We start from the raw sequence: 12,085 nt of genomic DNA on the forward strand, positions 1-12,085 counted from the left end.
TCCAATCCATGTGTGTGGAATATCTTTTCATTTGTGTTGTCTTTATTTTCTTTATAGCTTTCAGAGCACTGCTCTTTGACTGCCAGGTTAAGTGTACTCTAGGTATTTTAATATTTTCTGTGCAATTGTAAATGGGATTGTTTTCTCGATTTTCTGCTCTTTCATTATTAGTGTATACACACTGATTACCGTGCATTAATTTTATATCCTGCAACTAAACTGAATTCACTGATTACTTCTAGTAGTTTTTTGATGGAGTCCTTAGGGTTTTCTTTGTATAGTGTCATGTTATCTGCACATAGTGACACTTTACTTCTTTACCAATCTGGATCCCTTATTATTTTTTTCTTTTTTGATTGCTGGGGCTAGGACTTCCAGTACTGTGTTGAATAAAAATGGTGAGAGTGGGCATCCTTGTCTTGTTCCTGGTAGAGGAAAAGCTCTCTGTTTTTCACCAATGAGTGTATGATGTTTGCTGTGGGTTTTTCATATATGGCCTTTATTATGTTGAAGTATATTCCCTCTACACCTGCTTTATTGAAAGTTTTTATCATGAATGGATGTTGAATTTTGTCATATGCTTTTCCTGTATCTGTTGAGATGATCATATGATTTTTATCTTGTGTTGGTGGTGGTACATCATGTTGATTAATTTGCCAATATTGAAGCATCCTGCATCCCTGGGATAGATCCACTTGATCATGGTGAATGTATTCTTGCGTTGAATGCAGTTTGCTAATATTTTGTGGAGGATTATTCATCTATGTTCATCAAGAATATTGGATCTAGGGCCCTGGGACCCTGCTGTCATCCACCTATGCTACCAAGGTATAGGGGAAATGTAAATCATGGCACTCACCAGCCCATCTGACCTGGAAAGAGTTCCAGCAGATTCCCTGCCGTTTGGTGGAGTTACAGCACTGGATCTTCTATATACTAGTGCTCTTTAAAAAAAAAAATTTTTTTTTTTTTAATTTTTGAAAGAGAGACAGTGTACGGATGTGCACAAGCAAGAGAGGGCCAGAGAGAGAGGGCCAGAGGACTTGGATCTTTTATATACTAGCCACTCTTTTTTTTTTTTTAAGTTTATTTATTTATTTTGAGGAGGAAGGGGGAGAGAGAGAGAGACAGAGAGAGACCCAGAGGGGGAGGAGCAGAGAGAGAAGAGAGAGAGAATCCCAAGCCGACTGCACACTGTCAGTGCAGATCCTGATGCAGGGTTCGGACTCACAAGTTGTGAGGTCATGGCCTGAGCCAAAGTCAGACTACTTAACCGACTGAGCCACACAGGCGCCTCTAATAGCTGCTGTCTTCAATCGAGGCTTTTTCTGTGCCCCAGGGCAAACAGATCTGCTCCCAGTTCCTCCATATATCCCTTCCCCCTGCAGTTCACAGCAATAGGTGGGGGTTCCCCTCATTACCGTGTCTCTGTCTTTCTGTTATTTTCTATGTGGTCTCTTTATCTCTGTTGTACAGAAGCTGTTCAGTCAGCCCTCAGTTCTTTGGAAGGAATTGCTGTATCAATAGCTGGAGACGGGGGTGTCTGCGGAGGTGAGGTTCAAGGTCTTCGCACATCATCCTTTTGGACTGGAACTCTGTGTGAAAGTTTGTACCTTTTGACCGCTGACATCCAATTCCCCCACAAATATACAACTATAAATAAAAAATTAGGTACAGGGGCTTGGATAGAATCTTAGTAAGTTAAGGGACCTTTTATTTCCATAGTATATTTAACTCAATTGGGTATGTTTTCTGTCTTTATTTTTGTCTTAACATTGTGTCTCATTCATTTAGGTTATTGTATGTAGCAGATAGCACTAAGTCTGTGCATCACATGGTTCGAATTTACCATGTAAATTTCAGTTCGAAATCTGCTCTCGGGAGATTTAAGTTATTTGCAGTTTGAGGCTCCTACCAGTATTCCTGCTACAAAAGTACATGCCTTTTGGTGCACACGTGTTGTACTGTCTCGGGTATACTTGTAAGTGGAATTCTGATGTCACAAGGTATTCATATGTTGAGCTTTAGTAGAGAGTGCCAAATAGCTTTCTCGAGTGGTGGTGAGTGTGTATTCCCATCGCAGCAAATGGGAGCTCCAGTTCTACATTACTACCACGGCAGGCTGTTGCAAGAGTTAAAGTTCAGCCATTCTGGTGGCTGTGCATTGTCTCGATGCCCATTTAGCTTTTGCATATGCTGAAACAGATTTTGGCCCTTTGGATAATTCCTTCTGTGCTAGTGTTTTGTGCGATTTTCAAAGTTTGCATTATTTATCTCTTTTAAATGACTTACAGTACATATTTATTATGGATATGAATTCCTTTTTTATTGAGCTATAATTGACATTTAATATTACATTAATGTCAGGTGTACAACATGATGATTTGGTATTTGTGTATATTGCAAATGATCACTACCGTAAGTCCAGTTAACATCTGTCACTGTATGTAATTATCAATTTTATTTTTCTTATGATGAGAACTGTGAAAGTTTGCCTTGTTAGCAACTTCCATATATGCAGTACAGTATTACAAACTATAGTCACCATGCCGTGTGTTACATCCCTGTGACTTTTTTTTTTAATCACTGGAAGTTTGTACCTCTTGACCAGCTTCATCCATTTCACCTCCCCCTCCCCCATGCCCTCCACCTCTGTCAGCCATCAGTCTGTTCTCTGTATCTATAAACTTGGCTTTTTTTTTTTTCTTTTTTGAGATCCCACGCATAAGTGAGAACATACAGTTACTTGTCTTTCTCTGTCTTGATTTACTTCACTTAGTATAATGCCCTCCAAGTCACACCCTTCTTTTGTATGGTTTAATAACACTCTATTTTATACGTGTGTGTGTGTGTATATAACACATTAGGAGATAAGGGTAATAGGGTACATAATATATCTAGTAGGACATTTATATCGTGATAAAAAATATGTTGGTATATGTAATGTATAAATATCAAATTTTCACATTTTCTATAGCCATGTTTTCACTGATGAATACTCCGGTTGTTTTCATTATTTGGCTTTTATAAATAAAGCTGCAGTAAGTAGGGAGGTGCACATATATTCTTGAGTTGGTGTTTTGTTTTCTTCAGAAGTAAAAATTGTTGGATCATATGATAGTAGCGTTTAATTTTCTGAGGAACCTCCATAGTGTTTCCCATGGTGGCTGTACCAATTTACGTTTCCATCCACAGTGCACAGGGAGTTACCCTTTCTCCATGTCCTTACCAACCCTTACTATTTCTTTTCTTTTTGATAATAGCCTAACAGGTGTGAGGTGATAGATATCTCACTATGGATTGGATTTGCATTTATCTGATGATGAGTGATGTTGAGCACCTTTTCATGTGCTTTTTTACCGTCTGTATGTTTTCTTTGGAAGAGTGTCTACTCAGATTCTCTGACCATCTTTTTTAAGTTTTCACTTAAATTTCAGTTGTTTAACATAGAGTATAATATTAGTTTCAGGGGAACAATATAGTAATTTAACACTTCCATACAACGCTCAGTGCTTATCACGACAAGTGTACTCCTGAATCCCCATCATCCATTTAGCCCACCCTCCCCACACCCCACTCTGGTAACCATCAGTTTGTTCTCTATAGTTAAGAGACAATCTCTTAGTTTGCCTCTCTGTTTTTTTCCCTTTGCTCATTTGTTTCTTAAATTCCACAAATGAGAGAAATCATATGGTATCTGTCTTTCTCTGACTTATTTCAGTTAGCATAATATTATCTAGCTCCATCCACATCATTGCAAATGACTAGATTTCATTCCTTTTTATGATTGAGTAATATTCCATTGTGAACATATACCACATCTGTATCCACTCATCAGTCAGTGGATACTTGGGCTGTTGCCATAATTTGGTTACTGTAGGTAATGCTGCTATAAACGTCAGGATGTATGTGTCCCTTTAAATTTGTGTTCATCGTATGTATTCAACAGTACCCATACTGTTTTCCACAGTGGCTGCACCAGTTTGCATTCCCACCAGCATTCCTACTACATCCTCGCCAATAGCTATTGTTTCTTGTGTTGTTGATTTTAGCTATTGTGACAGGTGCAAGGTGATATCTCATTGTGGTTTTGATTTGCATTTCCCTAATGATCACTGATCATGAGCATCTTTTCATGGTTCTTTTGGCTATCTGGATATTCTCTTTGGAAAAATGTCTATTTGTGTCTTCTGCCTAGGTTTTAATTGGATTATTTATTTTTGGGTTGTTGAGTTTTATAAGTTCTTTATCTATTTTGGACACTAATCCTTTTTGAGATAGGATGTTTGCAAATACTCCATTCCTTAGGTTGCTTTTAATTTTGTTGATTGTTCCCTTCCTTGCGCAGAAGATTTTTATTTTGAGGCAGTTTGCTTTCCTTTCCCTTGCCTCAGAAGACAGCTGGGAAGAAGTTGCTACAGCTGATGTCAAAGAAGTTACTGCCTGTGTTCTCTTCTAGACTCTTTATGGTTTTGTGTCTCACAGTTAGGTCTCTGACCCCTTTTTAATAAAAAAAGTTCTTACTCTTTAGCTGTGAAGTTGTATGAGTTCTGTATATATTTTGGATACTAACCCCTTATCAGATACAGATTTTCCTTGACTTATGATATGGTTGTGTCATGATAAACCCATTGTAAGTTGAAAATATCATTGAGTTGAAAGTGCGTTTAATACATAACTTACCAAACATCATAGCTTTTGCCTAGCCTACTGTAAACATGCTAGAACACTTATTAGCCTACAGGCAAACAAAATCATCTAAGCCGAAGCCTATTTTATAATACAGAGTTGAATATTTCATGTAATGTATTGAATACTGTACTGAAAGTGGAAAACAGAATGGTTCTGTGGGTACAGAATGGTTGTGTAAGTGTATCAATCATTTACCATCATGATTGTGTGACTGAGATGATTGTGTGGCGCTCTGGCTACCTGTGGCCACCCAGCATCACGAGAGAGTGTAGTACTGCACATTGCTATCCTGAGAAAAATTTAAATTTAAATTTGATGTATACTTTCTACTGAATGCATATAGCTTTTGCACCATTGTAAAGCAGAAAAATTCAAAGCCGGGGCCTATTTGTATATGACTTGCAAATAATTTCTCTGAAGGTGGCCTTTTCATTTTGTTAATGGTTCCTTGGCTCTGCAGAATCTTTTCAGTTTGGTGTAGTCCCATTTTTTATTTTGCTTTCATTGCCTTTGCTTATCATATCATGTACTAAAAATCATTGCCAAGACCATTAACAATGAACTTACCATCTCTTTTCTAGGAGTTTCTTGGTTTCTGGACTTGGATTCTAGCGTTTAATCCATTTTGAGTTAATTTTTGTGTATGATGTAAAATGGCGGTACAGTTTCATTCTTTTGCATGTGGCTGTCCTATTTTCCCAGTATCGTTTAATTGAAGAGACTGCCCTTACCTTACCCCATTATATATTCTTGGGTCTTTTGTCGTGAATTCATAATGTATGTGTGGGTTTATTTCTGGCTCTCCATTCTGTTCCACTGATCTCTGTCTGTTTTCGTGTTGATACTATACTGTTTTGATTACAGTTGCATCTCATAGCTTTGTAATGTAATTTGAAGTCAGGGAGTGTGATGGCTGCTGTTTTGTTCTGCTTTGTCAAGGTTGCTTTGGCTTTTGGAGTCTTCTGTGATTTCATATAAATCTTACTATTATTTGTTCTGTTTCTGTAAGAAATGCCATTGGAATTTTGATACAGATTTCATTGAATCTGTAAATTGCTTTGGGTAGTATTCACATTTTAATAATACTAATCCATTCAATCCATGAGCACAGAATATGTTTCCATTTATTTGTGTCATCTTCAATTTCTTTAATTAATGTACTAGAGTTTTCAGTGTATAGTTTTTGCCTTTTTGGTTAAATTTATTTGTAAATTTTTTTGATGCAATTGTAAATGGGATTGTTTTCTTAATTTCTCTTTATGATAATTTGTTATTAGCATGTACAAATGCAACAGATTTCTGTATATTAATCTGGTGTCCTGAAACTTTATTGAATTCATTTATTCTAAGTCTTTTTTTAATGCTTATTTATTTTTGAGAGAGAGAATGAGAGAGACAGACAAAGTTTGAGCAGAGGAGGAGCAGAGAGAAAACCACAGAATCTCAAGCAGGCTCCAGGCTCTGAGCTGTCAGCACAGAGCCTGGTGTGGGGCTTGAACTCCTGACCCGTGAGATCATGACCTGAAATGAAGTCGGACGCTTAACTGACTGAGCCACCCAGCTGCCCGTATTCTAACAGGTTTTTTATGGAGACTTTAGGGTTTTTTATATATAATTCATGCTAGTTGCAGACAGGACAGTTTTACTTCTTTCTAAGTTGGATGCCTTTTCTTTTCCTCGCCTAATTGCTCTGGCTAGGAGTTCCAATACTGTATTGAATAAAAGTGACAAGAATGGGTATTGTTATCTTATTCCTGATCTCAGAGGAAAAACTTTGAGCTTTTCACTAATGAATACGATGTTAGCTGTAGGCTTGACATTTATGGCCTTTACTACTTTGAGGTATGTTCCTTCTATACCCAGTTTGTTGAGAACTTTTATCATAAATGGCTGTTGAATTTTGTCAGATTCTTTTTCTGCATTTGTTGAGATGATCATAGGTTTTGGGATTTTTTTCCCTTCATTTGTTAATTTGGCGTATCACTTTGATGGATTTGTGGGATATTGAACCACCCTTATATCCCCTGAAATCCCACTTGATTATGGTATGATCCTTTTAATGCACTGTCAGATTCATTTGTTAGTATTTTGTTGAGTGGCTTACATCTATGTTCATCAGGGATATTGGCCTGTAGTTTACTTTTCTTACAGCATCCTTGTCTGGTTTTGGTATCAGGGTAGTGCTGGCCTTGTAAATGAGTTTAGAAGTGTCCTCCTCTTATATTTTGGAAGTTTTAGAAGGATTGGTATTTGTTCTTCCTTAAATGTTTGTTAGAATTAAGCATTGAAACCTGGTCCTAGACTTCTGTTGGTTGGAAGGTTTTCGATGGATGGTATAAATTGATCTGTTGAGATTTTTATTTCTTCATGATTCAGACTCAGTAGGTTGTGTGTTTCTAGGAATTGGTCCATTTCTTCTAGGTTGTCCAAGTTTTCTGGACTCTAATTGTTCATAGTCATCTCTTGGAATCCTTTCTATTTCGGTGGTATCAGTTGTAACATCTCTTTTATTTCTGATTTATTTATTTGAGTCCTCTGGGTTTTTTCTTAGTCTAGCCGAAGGTTTGTCAGTTTTATCTTTTCAAAGGTCTAGCTCGTAAGTTTACTTACCCTTTCTATTTTTAGTCCATTTGTTGTTACTCTGATCTGTATTATTTCCTTCTTTCTACTAACTTTGGGCTTCATTTGTTCTTTTTCCTTTCTTCTGGTTTCTTTTGGTGTAAGGTTATGTTGTTTGAGTGTCCTCTTGTTTTTTTTGAAGAGGCCTGTGTGGCTGTATACTTTCCTCTGAGAACTGCCTTTGTTGCATCTTGTGAGTTTTGGCAATGTTGCATTTCCATTTCCATTTGTCTCAAGGTATTTTTTGGTGTCTCTTTTGATTTCTTCTTTGACCCGTTGGTTGTTGAGTAGTGTGTAGTCTAATCTCCACATATTTGATTTCTCAGTCTTTTTGTTGGTAATTGAGTTCTAGTTTCTTGGCGCTGTGATCAGAAAAGATGATAGATACAGTTTCAGTCTTCTCAGATCTATTAAGATGTATTTTGTGGCCTAAAATATGATAGTTACCGCAGAATGTTCCATGTGCATTTGAAAGGAATGTGTATTCTGTTACCTCTGGATGGAGTATTCTGAATATATCTATGGAGTTCACCTGGTCTAACGTGTGATTGATTTTTGTCTGGTTGATCTATCTCTTGATGAAAGTGGAGGTGTAATGTCTCCTTTTATTATTGTATTGCTTTTTATTTCTCACTTTAGGTCTCTTAGTGTTTGCTTTATATATTTATGTGCTCTTGGAGTGGGTACATCAATGTTTACAATATTTATAAAATATATACAAATGTCCTCTGGTGGGATTGACACATTTATCATTCTGTAATACCCTTATGTATCTGTTATTGTAGTCTTTGTTTTAAAGAATATTTTGTCTCATACATGTTTAGCTACCCCAGCCTCCTTTTGGTTTCTAGTTGCATGAAAAATCTTTTTCTATCATTTACTTTCAGTCTGTCTTGTCCTCACTTGTGAAGTAAAGCTCTTGTAGGCAGCATATAGATGAGTCTTGTGTGTGTGTTTTTAAATGTTTATTTTTGAGAGAGAGAGACAGAGTGTGAGCATGGGAGGGGCAGAGAGAGGGAGACACACAGAATCTGAAGCGGTTCCAGGCTCTGAGCTGTCAGCACAGAGCCCAACGTGGGGCTCAAACCCACAAACCGTGAGATCATGACCTGAGCTGAAGTAGGATGCTCAACCAACTGAGCCACCCAGGTGCCCTAATGAGTCTTGTGTTTTTATCTGTTTAGCCACCATATCTTTTGATTGGAGAGTTTAGTCCAAAAGTAATTATTGACAGGTATGTACTTGTTGCCATTATAATTGTTTTCTGGCTATTTCATAGTTCTTCTGTTCCTTCTTTTGCTCTAGCCTTTGTGGTTTGATGATTGTTTTTAATGATGTGGATTTATTTATCTTTTGTGTATCTGCTGTAGGCTTTTGTTTTGTGTTTATCATGAGGCTTATATATAACCTATAACAGTCTATTTTAAGTTAATGTAAGTTCGAACACATTCTAAAATGCTACACTTTCACCCTCCCAACATTTTGTTATCAATGTCACACTTTATATGTCTTTATCTTGTGTATCTCTTAATTATTGCAATTGTTTTCACTACTTTTGTCTTTTAACCTTCATACTAGCTTTCTAAGGAATTAATTCGCTACCTTTAGTATATAGATTTACCTTCACTAGTAAGAGTTATACTTTCATGTATTTTTCTATTACTAATCACACCCCTGTCTTTTCAGCTTAAGGGAGTCCCTTTAAAAACATTTCTTGTCAGGCTAGTTGAGTGATAACAAACTCCTTTAGCTTTTGCTTGTCTGGAAAATTATTTATCTCTCAATTTCAAAGGACACCTTTGCCAGGTAGAGTATTCTTGGTTGGAAGTTGTTTTAACTTTCAGTACTTTGAATATATTGGGCCACTCCCTTGTGGCCTACAGATTTCTGCTGAAAAATCTGCTGATAGTCTGTTGGGGGTTCCCTTGTATGTAACAAGTTGTTTTTTCTCTTGCTGCTTTGAATATTCTCTCTCTTTTTTAAAAATTTTTTAATGTTTATTTATTTTTGAAAGAGAGAGACACACAGCATGTGAGTGGGGGAGGGGCAGAGAGAGGGAGACACAGAATCTGAAGCAGGCTCCAGGCTCTGAGCTGTCAGCACAGAGCCAGACATAGGGCCTGAACCTACGAACCATGAGATTATGACTTGAGCCGACTGACTGAGCCACCCAGATGCCCCATATACACCACAGTTCTTTAGCCACTCATTTCTTTGTGGCCATTTCGATTTTGCCCTTGTATTGCCTGTTGTAAATGATGCTGCTGTGATCATGGGGTATACTTCTCTCTTTGACACAGTGTTTTTGTTTCCTTTGGTTATTCCCAGAAGTGGAATTGCTGGATCATATAGTAGTTCTACTTTTAATTTTTTGAGGAAGCTTCATGTTGTTTTCCCCCTAGTGACGGTACCAGTGTACAGTGGGGGCAGCAGCTTTAATGGTGGAGGCCATGAGCAAATGGATCATTGCTTGTTAATTGTCACAGACTAAGCCTCAGAACTCGCCTTCGTAGGTAGGTACTGACTTGTGCCCAGGGCACAGGGAAGCAGTTTTACCCTTCTAGTAAAACCAGCTCCCTTAGTTGGATGCCTGAAATTCTGTCAGTTAAGGCTTTCTCACCTCTAACAATCCAAGCATTTTGGGGCAAAGGCACTAAAATCCCTGCCTACTTATGAATGGTATCCAATTCTCAAGTGTTTGCCAAGGACCTCCTGCATGCCTTGTGCTCCCTGGGTAGAGCACTGGTTCTCAAACTTTTTCAGTTGCCTACATCCTAAAACAGTTTTGAAGATCTTTGTATCTCACATAGTTAAAATTTGATAGCTAAACTTTTCATAATAAATTTAAATATCTGTGGAGTGTATAAATTTTGACATAGAAAACACTGTTTCATCACTCATTTACATGTATCCAAAGAAATAGAAATACAATGTTGACTGAGAATACCAGCATTTAAAAGTATTCAGAGAAGCTCCTTTTTAACAGTCAGAAATTTTACATTACTTTTCTCCTTGAACCCATATTTCTTTTCACTGATCTCACAAGATTTTATCTTAATGTCAAACATTTTATGCTGCTCATATTTTCTTGATCTTTAGAACAAAAATACTATATATAAATTTAAATTTACTTGGAAAAAATTGTCTTGTGATCATAAATCCACTAAATGCTGTGGGTTCTACAGCATTTGGTGGTTGTCACATTTATTAACACACAGTTGATCAAACCAATACTGTGCAGATTTAATAAATATTAAGGAAAATAAAATATTCCCAGAACTGTATCTTTTTTTTTTTTCCAGACCTGTATCTTACAATGGGATAGATGGAGATAGTTTTTGCAATTCACTCAGGTTCCTACAATAGTTAGGTATTGCTCAAATGAAACAGGGTTCAGCATCCTATATTCGGATATTTATAGGTATAAGTACTTGGAATGTCTTGCGCACAAAAAATAATTGAATGGGAATGGAAAGGATTTGGGGGACAGCAACATCACTCAATCCTCCAAACTCTTGAGTTACGTGTCAGCAGTCACATAGTAATCGGTCATCAATTTGTTTTAGTAGGTTTTACTCCACAATTGTTTTATTTAGATGGACAGAAAAGTTACAGAGATAGTCCAGAGAGTTCCTGAATACCCCTCATCAGTTTCCCCTTTGTAACATCTTCCATAACCCCAGTACCTTCATCACAACTAAGAAACTGGCACTGGTACATTATTATTGACTCCATTAGTCTGTTCTTTAATGATCTCTCATCTGTTAAGTCATTTTGGTATTTCTCCCATTTTGTTGAAAGCACTGAATTAGAAACATCTGAGTAGTGAAAGGATTTGTCACTCAGCCTTTCCCTTTCTTGTTTCCTGGAAAGTATGTTAAAAATAGGATTGGGGCGCCTGGGTGGCTTAGTCGGTTAAGCGTCCGACTTTCGCTTAGGTCATGATCTCGCGGTTTGTGGGTTCGAGCCCCGTGTTGGGCTCTGTGCTGACTGCCAGCTCGGAGCCTGGAGCCTGTTTCAGTCTGTGACTCCCTCTCTCTCTGACCCTCCCCTGTTCACGCTGTCTCTCTCTCTCTCCTAGAAATAAATAAAACATGAAAAAACAAAAAAAACCCAAAAAAACAAAAAAAATAGGCTTACTAAGACTTACGACATAACCATGGGTTATATACCTTTTTCACTGTTGGACTCTATTGCTTGTCCAATCTGGTATACTGAAAGAATTAGGAAAACAATAATATTCATCATTTTAACATATCTTTGCTAATATTGTGTTTTTTGATAAAATGATTTTTGTCTTATTTATATCAAAACCTTAGAGCTTCAGATTTAGGTCATTGAATTTATGGAAAATGTTCCAGGTTGGCCATAGAACTTAAATGTCAAAGCATTCCTTCTTGTTAAAGCATTGAGTAAAGCTAGCCCTTATTTTTTCAATGTAAGCAAAAATGTTAATATGTTAATGAATTTGAATCCCTAAGTAGGCATGTGGACAGGGTTTGTGGTCCAGAGCCTTCCTTCAGGAATGTGTGGTCATTGGGGATACCTCTCATCCCCTTTTCTTGGTTTGCTCACAGTGGAGCATCCCTCAAGAGTGATGTCCTTTTTGATAATAATTGGGGGAAAGGGAAAAAGTGAAGTCTGTAAATGCAAATTGCCATTGTTCTCGCTGTCCTCAGTGTACGATATGTGAATGCAGAACATCTCCGAATTAGCCAAACTATGCATTTCTCCTATTAATCTTCATGCTTAACAGAAATGCATAAAAGACTGG

General features: G+C 37.3%; 1 protein-coding gene across 5 annotated transcripts in view; it reads left to right on the forward strand.

The window, feature by feature from the left end:
* Positions 1-12,085, forward strand: part of LOC120238528 (core histone macro-H2A.1) — a 78,713-nt gene that overhangs the window by 40,138 nt on the left and 26,490 nt on the right. The gene's annotated exons all lie outside the window — the stretch shown is intronic.

Source organism: Hyaena hyaena, unplaced genomic scaffold (assembly GCF_003009895.1).
Source record: "Hyaena hyaena isolate Hyena2069 unplaced genomic scaffold, ASM300989v1 scaffold_214, whole genome shotgun sequence".
NCBI lineage: Eukaryota > Metazoa > Chordata > Mammalia > Carnivora > Hyaenidae > Hyaena > Hyaena hyaena.